Source organism: Manis javanica, chromosome 9 (genome assembly GCF_040802235.1).
Source record: "Manis javanica isolate MJ-LG chromosome 9, MJ_LKY, whole genome shotgun sequence".
Classification (NCBI taxonomy): Eukaryota; Metazoa; Chordata; class Mammalia; order Pholidota; family Manidae; genus Manis; species Manis javanica.
The window spans coordinates 29,886,897-29,900,272 of NC_133164.1; the positions used below are offsets into that span (position 1 = coordinate 29,886,897).

The window sequence follows — 13,376 nt, forward strand, 5'->3', positions numbered from 1 at the left end:
TTAATTTTTTTTCCTCTATTGATTTCCTGTTTTCAATTTCATTTATTTTTGCTGCAATTCTTAGTTCCTCTGCTTATTTTGGATATAGTTTGCTTTTTTTTTCTGTTTTCTAATATGGAAATTTAGAAAAGAAGAACAATCTAAAAGCAATCATATACATTCAATGGTATGAATTTCTCTTTAAGCACTGCTCTTTCTGCATCTCAGAAATTTTGATAAATTTTAACTTTCATTTGGTTAAAAATATTTTGAAATATCTCTTGAGATTTCTTCTTTGATACATGTGTAATTTAAAAGTTGTTTAGTTTCCATGTATTTGGGGATTTTCTGGTTATCTTTGTTATTGATTTGTACTTTAATTCCATTGTGGTTTAAGAGCAGACACTGTATGATTTCTATTCTTTTAAATTTGTTAAGGTGTATTATATGGCTCAGAACATGGTCTATCTTGGTGAATGTTCATGCGCACTTGAGAAAAAATGTGTGTTCTGTTGTTGGATAAAGTAGTTTAAAAATGTCAATTACATCAAGTGATTGATGGTGGCATTGAGTTCAATTATGTCCTTATCATATTTTACCTGCTGGATCTGTCCATTTCTGAGAGAGGGGTTTTGAAATCCCCAACTTTAATAGTAGATTCATCTATTTTTCCTTGTGGTTCTTTCAGTTTTTGCCTCAGATAATTTGGTGCTCTTAGACACATACAAATTAAAAATTGTCATGTGTCTTAGAGAAATGACCTTCTTTGTCTCTGATAACCTTCCTTACTTTGAAGTCTGCTCTAAAATTAATATAGTTGTTCCTGCTTTCTTTTGATTAGTGTTAGCATGGTATATTTTACTCCATCCATCTACTTTTAATCTATGTGTCTTTAGATTTAAAATGGGTTTCTTATAGACAACATATAGCTGGGTCATACCTTTTGATCTACTCTGACAGTTTATCTTCTAGTTCACTTAGACCACTGACCTTCTAAGTGATTATTGATGTAGTTGGGTTAATATCTATCATATCAGTTATTGTTTTATATTGATTACCCTTGTTCTTTGTTCCTATCTTTGTCTTCTATTCTTTTTCTTCTTTTATGGCTTTAATTGAACATTTTGTATGATTACATTTTTTCCCTTCTTTCTTAGCATACCAATTATACTTCTTTTACTGCATTCAGTGGTTGCGCTAGAGTTTGCAGTATACACTTATAACTAATCCAAGTCTGTTTTCAAATAACACTATAATACTTCACCAGAGGTATGAATACCTTTATAATAATAAAATAATCTAACTTCTTTCCATACCTTGTATTATTACTGCATTCATTTCACATATTTCTGTAAGCATACATAAACATGTGTGTCTGTGTATGTATGTGTGTGTATACATAATTGAATAATAACTATTATTACTTGGAACAAACTTACCTGTTAGAATCATAAGAAATAAGATAAATATCTTTACATATTCCTTCTTTGATGTTTTTCCTTTATGTAGATAGTCTCTGACCTATTTTCTTTCTATAGAACTACTTTTAACATTTCTTGCAAGGCAGGTCTACTGGTCTTGCAACAAATTCCTGCATTTTTCTTTATCTAGGAGTCTTTACTATTTCTTCACTTTTGAAGGATAATTTTGCAGGGTACAGAATTCTAGGTTGGTGTCTTTTCTCTCTTTCTCTACACTTAAAATATTTCATTCCACTTTCTTTTCGCTTACATGGTTTGTGGAAAGAAGTCAAATGTAATTTTTATTTTTTGCTCTGTAGGTAAGGTGCACCTTCCCCATTTCTTTCAGGATGTTCTTTGTTTTTGATGTTCTGTGACTTGGATATGATATGGATAGGTATAGTTTTTTTTTTTTTTTTATCCTGCTTGATGTTCTCTCCCCATGCTGGATCTCATGGTTGGTGTCTGACATGATTATGGAGAAATCCTTGGTCATTATTTCAAATATTTCTTCTGTTTCTTTCTCATCTCTTTTTGCTGTTCTCATTCTGCACATGTTAAATGTTTTCATAGTTTTTCCACAGACCTTTGATATTCTGTTGTTTTTTTTTCCAGTTTTTGTTGTTTTCACTTTTTGGTTTTCAAGGATTCTGTTGATATACCATCTAGTCACAGATTCTTTCTTCAGCTGTGTCCAGTCTATTAATAAACCCATCAAGGGAATTCCTCATTTCTGTTAGTATTTTTTGAATTTAACATTTCTTTTTGGTTCTTAGGATTTGTATCTTTCTGTTTACATTACCCATCTGTTTTTGTATGCTGTCTGCTTTATTCATTAGAGCTCTTGACATATTAAGCATAGTTTTTTAAGTTTCTGGTCTAAAAATTCCAATATCCCTTCCATGTCTGGTTGTGATCCTTCAAATTATACCTTTTGCTTTTCGGTATGATTTATAATTTTTTGATAGCCAGACATGATGTACTGGGTAGAAGGAATCGCTCTAAAGAGGCCCCTAGTAATGTGGCAGTGAGGTGTGGGGATAGGGTTCTAGAGCCCTATGATTAGGTCTTAGTCTTTTATTGTATCTGTGCACCTAGATGTAAACTTCACAAGTGTTTCTTAGTATTTTTCCCCCTCTCCCTCCCTTAGGTAGGACAGGATGGTCAGAGCAGTCTGGAGTTGAGCAGTTCTCTTCCCCAGGTCAGTTAGGCTTTGTTAATACTCCATCAGGTTAGGTTCCAGTTATCTAGTTTCTCCTGGGGTCAGGCCTTATTAAGAACAGAGTGCTCTGGCATATTTCAAAATTGTCCCTTTTTCCCTTCCCATGATGGAAGTACAAGGGGATTTTTTCTGATATTTATGATGGGACAAGCTCATCAAGCTTCTGGAGTAGCTTATAATCTTATGTACTCCCCACCCCCAGTGACTGGTTCCCACTGGAGTTTTTAACTCTCAAGTTTTCCACATTGAGCTTCCAAACAATTCGTCGATTATAGTTCAAGTTTTCCTAGCTGGCACTGGTTCCTATGGTGGTTTCCTTCTGGTAAGTATCTGTTCTGCTAAGTTACTGTTCTGTTTTACCTACTGGTCTTTCCAATCTTGGGGCAGCAGTTTGCTCTGTGTCTTCCTCTGTCAAAAGATCCAGAAAGAGTTGTTGTTGTGTTGAGTCTGATCACTTTTTTTTTTGTTGGGATGGAGTGGTGACTTCTAGGTTCCTTTACTTGCAGGACCAGAAACTGGAAGTCAAGTGGTAGTTTTTGAAAATTAGGAAATCAGATAACATTTCAAGATACAATTTATTAAAAAATATCTATCTTGTACTTACAATGGATGTTTTACCTATACATAGCTTAAAATTTTTTTATCCATTATTCTTTTGTTCAAATTTATTAGTTCCTTGAGTTATGCAGATCATCCAGATGTTGATAAATTTCATTATACGATCTCATCATACATGGATTAACCTCAGAAAAACTTCACCATATATTCATAAGGGAAAGAAAGTAGAAAAGGCAAGTAATAACATAATATTACGGAAATAGCTTTGGCCTTAAAGGACCTCTAGAAATGGTCTTGAGGATCCAAAGATTTCAAGATCGCACTTTGAGAAGCACTTCTCCAGTGTGTGTGAGGTACATTTTTATCTCATCACAGTCTCCTTTAAATATTATACTACATCATATATAATGTAGGTAACATAACACTATACTTCAATTTTTTTCCCCAAAATCTTTTGTTGTTCACCTTTTGCTTCTACATATCCCATAAACCTGACAATATATTATTTTTGCTTTTAACTCATACTTTACAGAGAATATAAAATAAGGAATAATTTAAAAACATTCACATACAACTTCTACTACTGTTCATTTCTTTGTACTAATGCCACTTTCATTTATATCACTTTCCTTTTTGCAGAAAGAACTTCCTTAAAAATTGTAAGTAATGTAGGGCCCTTAGCTAGTGAGGTTCTTTTGGCTTCGTCATCACTGTGCTGGGGCCTGGAAGTTGCTTCTGTGTAAACTGGGACCACTGTAAGCTCTAACCTCACTTGTTTCCATCTTCTTGGGAATCATAATTTCAATCCACCTATTGTCCAACATATGAACATTTGTTTTCATATATTATGTAGTTTTCTAGTTATTTAAGGCAGGAAGGTAAATTGAATCCTTATTTTTCTATCATAGCCTGTAGGAGATGGTCCATCCTAATTACCTTAATTGTGTTAAAGTCCATTATAAATGTCATAACTTTATTCCATTCCAAATGCTAGAGATTTAAATCATTCCCAACTTATCAAAACTCTTGCCCGAAATCTTTTGAAAAAATTAAGCATAAAAGGAAATTGTGTGTAAATATTTGAATAAGTGTCTATTTTGTTGGGATGGTTACCCTAGAAAGAAAATTACTAGATGGAAAAAATTAAGCATAATTATGTTCTTGATAATTACGGAAGAAACTGTTTCTTAAAAGAATGTGCCAATTTATAGGAATTGCTACTTATTCCAATAGCTAACATTTATAGAGCTATTAATGTCCTAAGCACAATTAAAAGCATGTTCACAAGCAGTAATTTGTTGTGTCCTAACAGTAGTGAGTATTGGGCCCATTTTAAAGATCAGGAAACCAAGGCATATGATTTAAAGACCAAAAGTCAAGATCTTAAAACCTGGTAAATGAAGGGGGGAAGATTCAAACACAGGGCAATGAGGCTACAGAGTACCTGCTCTAACTTCTACATATTCTACCTCCTTACAAGTACTGTTACTATTTTAAATACTTGAAAATTAAGGACTCACAAAATGGTACCTTATTCTTTCAATTATTTACTGGTAGAATTGGAAAGTTATTTGGTACTTCTTCGTAATTTTATTTCTTTTATAGGTTACCTATTTGTGTCCTTTGTCTTACCTCTTTAAGCTAGCTGTCCTGAAACAGGAAATCTAAAGACATCATGGGAGCTGTGAACTTCTAGAAATTCATTGTCCTTGTACAGTATAAGTGACTGGAGATCCTAGACTCTATAGCTACTCAGCACAGAGCTGGTAAAGTGCCAGTTTTGATCACTGGGGTCACTTTTATAGTGAAAAAGACCTACGAGTTTCTACTCTAGGTGGCCACAACAAGTTTGTACAGAAAAGAACAACTTGTAAAGGTAGCCAAGAAGAAGAAAATGAGGGGTTTTCAAGTGCCTTGAGTTAGTGGCTTTAGAGAGAACTTGAAAGAGTGTCAAGGATAGTCAGCATTACTCTTTGAATAGGAAAATATTTAACTTGAGGATCATTTGGTCAGTTGGTAATCAACAATATTACTTTTAAGGCTATATTTATAGTATATTTTGGCAATTAGAATTACAAGCAATTAGTTTTAGCTTAAAGATTTGATGACAACATTAAAGTACTTTAAAATCTTAAGAATCTTTTCTCAGTGTGAATGACATGGGGAAAGCAAATACTGTAAATGCTTTTACCTTATGTAAGACTGGTAAAGATACTGTTATAATTCTTAAAACATTTTTATTCTATAATAGCAAATTCTTATTTCATTAACAAAATGAACTGTCTTTTTAAAATATATGAAGTCAATTTTATATGTAATATAAATTTAGTGTAAAATACTAGAAAAGCAAGTGAGCTCTTTATTTTTATGGATCTTATATTAAACATATCTTACTAATGATTAGGATAGACTGACTTACCCAAATATGAATGCCACATCAGTAGTTTAACCCACCACTTATTGAGAATCTACTTTATGCCAAGCTGGACGCCAAGTACTTAGCAATGAATGTGAGCACGAATTCTGGAACCAGACCACTGGATCTCAAATCCAAATTTTATCACTATTTAGCTGTGACTTAGGTCTCTATGCCTCAGTATTTGTGGTAAAATAGTGATGGCCCATGCTGAGGGCCCCTTCACTCTTGGTAAACTGAAACATACATGCTCTCTAGTGACTTTCCAAACTCAAAAGAAATAAGGGACATATCCAAGTAGAAAAGGTACTAAAGTTATACTAGTTTCATATGCATAGAAGAATGCTTACTTTAATAAAAAAAAAGTATGTAAATGTTTGAATTAGTGACTATTTTGTTGCTTGGTTTTGTTTATTTAGTGAGTTGCTTGGATTAATTCTGCAAAATCTCTATCTCCTGAAGTGTACATCCTGTGATGTCAGTACTTAGAAATTTTTTCTTAGAATTTTAAGCTTGGAGTAGTAGAAGTTACTCGTGCATCAGCATAGATTAATCTTCATCCGGTGACTTTTGGGGATTGTGATCAAGCCTCCTGAGCCAGTAAAACTTCCACCCATTTCAGGAATGTTTCAAACCCGTACTTCTTTCAGCTGGGGATTATCAATTCTTCAATTGTGTCAGAGTGGATATATCCTAGTATATGTGGACAACCTTCCAGACTACTGAAGATGAGTGTGATCTTATCAAAGCCTTCTTTGGCTATAATTACTCCTCATGTCCTTCCTTATTAAACAAGCAGACCCATCAGAAATTTGTTTGCTATTGCTAGTATCTAATTGCTTCTCTAATTGCATACTACCGTGGATCTCTGTTGGAGAGAATATGGCTTTAGGCAGGAGTGACATACTCAGCTCCAAAATGTCAGCCCTTGAGGTCTTGCCTCCCTGCCAAACAGAAATTCCATTCATTCTGCTGGTGCTGAATTGTGGTACAAAATAGGGTCTGCTTCTCCCAAGAGTGACTCTCTTGCCCTAAGAGGGAACTTGGGGTAATGGTAGACCCCACTCCGTATGAGTTAACCTAGCTGGCATGAAACTTCTGCCCTGTGAATAGATGGAAGAAAAGAGGGAAGCAATGAAAGCCCTAATCCTCTTTGGCCTCAGCTCTTGGCTTGCCATGTCTGACCAAGAGAGAGCTTTTTACCTATGAGAATGAACTGAGTAGAGTTGTGAGATCCTTTTTTCTTGGCTGTACCTCCTGGAATACATCTCCTGCGACCTGGGTCTTGGAGCTGACTATGAGGAAGCTTTCCCAGAAGGAAACCATTGCCTTGAAACTGAGAAGTGGTTGGGGAGTGGGGAGATGGGAGTCAGTTTCTTCTTGGCCTTGCCCAACCAGAATAAAATTTTTGAAAAACAGAGTAGAAAGTAGGGAACAGGTGATAGAAACAATTTCTCGCTAAAATGTCACAGATTACCACTGTTCTTAGTGGTAATTTTTTTTAAATTTTACTCTATAAAATTTTTTGAATAAATGCTTTTCAGGTTATTGCCTGCCCTTAGGTTAATTTTCAGAGATTTTAAATAATTTGGTAATTTTTACCAGTTGCATGATTCTTTTGCTGGAGAGAGAATCTGCAGGCTCACATAGCAAAGTTCCATCTCCTTTGTATAAATTTCTACACCTGATGCTTGGTCCCAAGGCTGGGGATTTGGACATTCATTTCTGACCTCCTTTCTTTAACAAACTTATCCCTTCCTTAGCTTCTCCCATAACCTAGAAGATTTATTGCAGCCATTTTTCCTGTGAGAGCTCACTTATGATAATCATAGAAAGAGATGCTTAGAAATTAAAAAAACCCTCCAAAAAACTAATTGAAAAACCTTTTTTCTTATAACATACTTGTTTTATAGATGACTGTCATAGTCTGAACCAAGGTCTATATTGGGGCTTAAATATAAGCAATAATGTTGTTCTAGTCCAGCTGAGGCATTGAAATGCTTTTATTTCAACAAAAGGGGATTCATAGGGTATTGTGATTTAAGGGGAAATAAAAATTTAAATAGTAAACACAGTACAATAACAATGATGTCAGCTTAGATAAGATAATTTTAGCTGAACGGGGGAAAAAGAGAATTTTGAAATGGGCTATGCAAGAAGTTAGTAGATGACTCATTTTTGATGCTTCAGATCTATAAAAAGCTCCTGACTCAGGTGGCTGGGTATCAACAGATTGGTGACTAAGAAGTAATCACTGGAAGGAGAAGAGTGAGCAAATTGACTAAAAGAAACAAAGAGGACCCGAGTCATGGAATGACAGGTCATATACTTTTAACACTACTGTTTTTACTAGACACTATCATTTCCCCAGCCACCTAAAATTGAAAGGCAAATCACTTAAATGTTTTTATCATAGTACTTGAAAGCATACCAGGGTAAATATGTTCAGTAAGAAGCATACCTATAAAATGAACATTTACATTCATATGCCCAGCATACCTTAATAACAAAATAATCATTAGCTTTGCATATTCTTTGGGGCTACCACAACTAAAATACCTGAATTCAAATGTTATCATTTGCCTTCTAGAATTTTTCATATGTTGGTTTTACAAAAAGGAAAACTTACTATGTGTAGTTTTCTGTGACTTAAATTTTTTAATAGCCTTGTTTTTATAAGGTTCACCCATGTTGTGGGTAGCTGTTGTTCGTTTATTTTTTTTAATTTAGGCTTTTTTTTTTTTTTTGAGAGGACATCTCTCATATTGATCAAATGGTTGTTAACAACAATAAAATTCTGTATAGCGGGGTCAATGCTCAATGCACAATCATTAATCCATCTCAAGCCTAATTCTCGTCAGTCTCCAATCTTCTGAAGCATAACGAACAAGTTCTTACATGGTGAACGAATTCTTACATAGTGAATACATTTTTACATGGTGAACAGTACAAGGGCATTCATCACAGAAACTTTCAGTTTTGATCAAGCATTATGAACTATAAACAATCAGGTCAAATATGAATATTCGTTTGATTTTTTTTTTTTTTGAGAGGGCATCTCTCATATTTATTGATCAAATGGTTGTTAACAACAATAAAATTCAGTATAGGGGGGTCAATGCTCAATGTACAATCATTAATCCATCTCAAGCCTAATTCTCGTCAGTCTCCAATCTTCTGAAGCATAACAAACAAGTTCTTACATGGTGAACGAATTCTTGCACAGTGAATAAATTCTTACATGGTGAACATTACAAGGGCATTCATCACAGAAACTTTCGGTTTTGATCATGCATTATGACCTATAAACAATCAGGTCAAATATGAATATTCGTTTGATTTTTGTACTTGATTTATATGTGGATCCCACATTTCTCCTATTATTATTGTTATTTTTATTTTTAATAAAATGCTGAAGTGGTAGGTAGATGCAAGATAAAGGTAGAAAACATAGTTTAGTGCTGTAAGAGGGCAAATGTAGATGATCAGATGATCAGGTGTGTGCCTATGGACCAAGTATTAATCCAGGCTAGACAAGGGCAGCAAGACATCCACGGATGCAGAAGATTTCTCTCAAAGCAGGGGGGGTGAGGTTCTGAGCCTCACCTCTGTTGATCCCCAAATTCTCACCTGATGGCCCCCCTGCGACTGTGCCTGTCTTAGGTTGTTCCTCCCTTGAGGAATCTTACCCGTCTCTGGCTAACCAGTCATCTTCCGGGGCCATACAGGGAAATGTAAAGTTGGTAAGTGAGAGAGAAGCCATATTGTTTGCAAAGGTTAGCTTTTTACTTCTTTGCAGATTTATGCCCTGTGGCTTCTATGCCCAGCACTTGTCTCGAGGTATCTTTACCACCTGGAGGAATTATGATACTCGGTAAATTCGATATGAGGCACGAATTCTATTTAAGGGTTGTAATTAGGAAGGAAGAAGAAAAGCTATAGATGTAGCATATGAAGGAAACATGGGAGGATTGATTATTTCTTTGACATATCTTCTTGTAGAGTACCTTAAGTATGTATAGGTTTTAAACTACTAACTAATTTGCACACACATATTAACATAATAGGAATACGGTGACATAAACAAAGCAAATCTATAATTACCATCCATCTCCAGTGAAGCCAAGAAAACCATTTAGGCACCCTAGGCATTTGTGAAAATTTATCTATGATATGATGGATATTGTCCAACTGTACTTGAACCATCAGACAAATTAAAGCAGCCCATTTCTGGGATCTGTTCACATCCCATATGTTCTTTTAACCATAGATAGTCTATAGTCATGAGATTTTGGAGTGCTACAACTTGCACCCCTCCCAACTCCTGGTTGAGTTCCAACAGTACAGATCCGGTCAAATTCGTTGTCTCACTGTATGCACATGCCAGCCTAGACATCTCCCTCCTCATTCCAATGGCAAGTCCAGGAGACGGTGGGCTGGATGCAGCCACAACCACAGCATCGTCCGGATCCCTGTGGAGGCTTTTTGATGATCATCCCCTGGCACAAGTCCCCCAGAGAGTGCTGATGCCAGAAGCTCCTCCTCATATCGTATCTTAGTTCATTTTCTGGGTATCCAAGCTAGGCCTTGATCTTCTGCATAGAAACAAACAGACCCTTTGCCCACACTTTGACATGCCCTCTATACCACTGTGCAGAACTCATTGGAGGTCAGCACACAATAACTGCTTTTTTTTTTTTTTTTTTTAATTAAGAGAAAGGAATATTATCAGAAAAAAGTACCTCCATAGCTGATCATCTGACACCCTTTAAGTGATCAACATTAAGGATATTTAAAGCATGCGTTGATCTTTGATTTACCCATAGTTTTATCCTGTTAAGAAGTAATCCCCCTTTTCTTTCTTTCTTTCTTTTTTTTTTTTTTTTAATTTTTAATCTACACTTTCATGAAGAATACTATGTTTACTATGCTCTCCCCTATATCAGGCCCCCCCCTAACAACCACATTACGGTTACTGTCCATCAGCTTAGCAAAATGTTGTAGAGTCACTACTTGTCCTCTCTGTGTTGTGCAGCCCACCCTCCCCTTTCTCCCTCCCCCCCATGCATGCTAATCTTAATACCCCTCTTCTTCTTCTCCCCTCTTATCCCTCCCTGCCCACCCATCCTCCCCAGTTCCTTTCCCTTTGGTACCTGTTAGTCCATTTTTAGGTTCTGTAATTCCACTGCTGTTTTGTTCCTTCAGTTTTTCCTTTGTTCCTATACTCCTCAGATGAGTGACATCATTTGGTATTTCTCTTTCTCCGCTTGGCTTATTTCACTGAGCATAATACTCTCCAGCTCCATCCATGTTGCTGCAAATGGTTGGATTTTTCCACTTCTTATGGCTGAGTAGTATTCCATTGTGTATATGTACCACATCTTCTTTATCCATTCATCTACCGATGGACATTTAGGTTGCTTCCAATTCTTGGCTATTGTAAATAGTGCTGCGATAAACATAGGAGTGCATCTGTCTTTCTCAAACTTGATTGCTGCGTTCTTAGGGTAAATTCCTTGGAGTGGAATTCCTGGGTCAAATGGTAGGTCTGTTTTGAGCATTTTGACGCACCTCCATACTGCTTTCCACAATGGTTGAACTAATTTACATTCCCACCAGCAGTGTAGGAGGGTTCCCCTTTCTCCACAGCCTCGCCAACATTTGTTGTTGTTTGTCTTTTGGATGGCAGCCATCCTTACTGGTGTGAGGTGATACCTCATTGTAGTTTTAATTTGCATTTCTCTGATAATTAGTGATGTGGAGCATCTTTTCATGTGTCTCTTGGCCATCTGTATTTCTTTTTTGGAGAACTGTCTGTTCAGTTCCTCTGCCCATTTTTTAATTAGGTTATTTGTTTTTTGTTTGTTGAAGTGTGTGAGCTCTTTATATATTCTGGACGTCAAGCCTTTATCGGATCTGTCATTTTCAAATATATTCTGCCATACTGTAGGGTTCCTTTTTGTTCTATTGATGGTGTCTTTCACTGTACAGAAGCTTTTCAGCTTAATGTAGTCCCGCTTGCTCATTTTTGCTGTTGTTTTCCTTGCCCTGGGAGATATGTTGAAGAAGAGGTCACTCATGTTTATGTCTAAGAGGTTTTTGCCTATGTTTTTTTCCAAGAGTTTAATGGTTTCATGACTTACATTCAGGTCTTTGATCCATTTTGAGTTTACCTTTGTATATGGGGTTAGACAATGGTCCAGTTTCATTCTCCTACATGTAGCTGTCCAGTTTTGCCAGCACCATCTGTTGAAGAGACTGTCATTTTGCCATTGTATGTCCATGGCTCCTTTATCAAATATTAATTGACCATATATGTTTGGGTTAATTTCTGGAGTCTCTAATCTGTTCCACTGGTCTGTGACTCTGTTCTTGTGCCAGTACCAAATTGTCTTGATTACTATGGCTTTGTAGTAGAGCTTGAAGTTGGGGAGTGAGATCCCCCCTACTTTATTCTTCTTTTTCAGGATTGCTTTGGCTATTCGGGGTCTTTGGTGTTTCCATATGAATTTTTGAATTATTTGTTCCAATTCATTGAAGAATGTTGCTGGTAATTTGAGAGGGATTGCATCAAATCTGTATATTGCTTTGGGCAGGATGGCCATTTTGACGATATTAATTCTTCCTAGCCATGAGCATGGGATGAGTTTCCATTTATTAGTGTCCCCTTTAATTTCTCTTAAGAGTGACTTGTAGTTTTCAGAGTATAAGTCTTTCACTTCTTTGGTTAGGTTTATTCCTAGGTATTTTATTCTTTTTGATGCAATGGTGAATGGAATTGTTTTCCTGATTTCTCTTTCTATTGATTCGTTGTTAGTGTATAGGAAAGCTACAGATTTCTATGTGTTAATTTTGTATCCTGCAACTTTGCTGTATTCCGATATCAGTTCTAGTAGTTTTGGAGTGGAATCTTTAGGGTTTTTTATGTACAGTATCATATCATCTGCAAATAGTGACAGTTTAACTTCTTCTTTACCAATCTGGATTCCTTGTATTTCTTTGTTTTGTCTGATTGCCATGGCTAGGACCTCCAGTACTATGTTAAATAACAGTGGGGAGAGTGGGCATCCCTGTCTGGTTCCCGATCTCAGAGGAAATGCTTTCAGCTTCTCACTGTTCAGTATAATGCTGGCTGTGGGTTTATCATATATGGCTTTTATTATGTTGAGGTACTTGCCCTCTATTCCCATTTTGCTGAGAGTTTTTATCATGAATGGATGTTGAATTTTGTCAAATGCTTTTTCAGCATCTATGGAGATGATCATGTGGTTTTTGTCTTTCTTTTTGTTGATGTGGTGGATGATGTTGATGGATTTTCGAATGTTGTACCATCCTTGCATCCCTGGGATGAACACCACTTGGTCATGGTGTATGATCCTTTTGATATACTGTTGGATTCTGTTTGCTAATATTTTATTGAGTATTTTTGCATCTACATTCATCAGGGATATTGGTCTGTAATTTTCTTTTTTGGTGGGGTCTTTGCCTGGTTTTGGTATTAGGGTGATGTTGGCCTCATAGAATGAGTTTGGGAGTATTCCCTCTTCTTCTATTTTGTGGAATACTTTAAGGAGAATGGGTATTATGTCTTCTCTGTGTGTCTGATAAAATTCCGAGGTAAATCGGTCCGGCCCCGGGTTTTGTTCTTGGGTAGTTTTTTGATTACTGTTTCAATTTCTTTGCTTGTAATTGGTTTGTTTAACTTTTGTGTTTCTTCCTTGGTCAGTCTTGGGAGGTTGTA

General features: G+C 36.0%; 1 long non-coding RNA gene across 1 annotated transcript in view; it reads right to left on the bottom strand.

Annotated features, from left to right (window-relative positions):
- Positions 1-1,848: 1,848 nt before the first annotated feature.
- Positions 1,849-13,376, bottom strand: part of LOC140843507 (uncharacterized) — a 69,481-nt gene continuing 57,953 nt past the window's right edge. Inside the window, exon 3 of the long non-coding RNA XR_012121341.1 lies at positions 1,849-3,176. This is a non-coding gene — a long non-coding RNA (uncharacterized lncRNA). The remainder of the gene's footprint in view (positions 3,177-13,376) is intronic.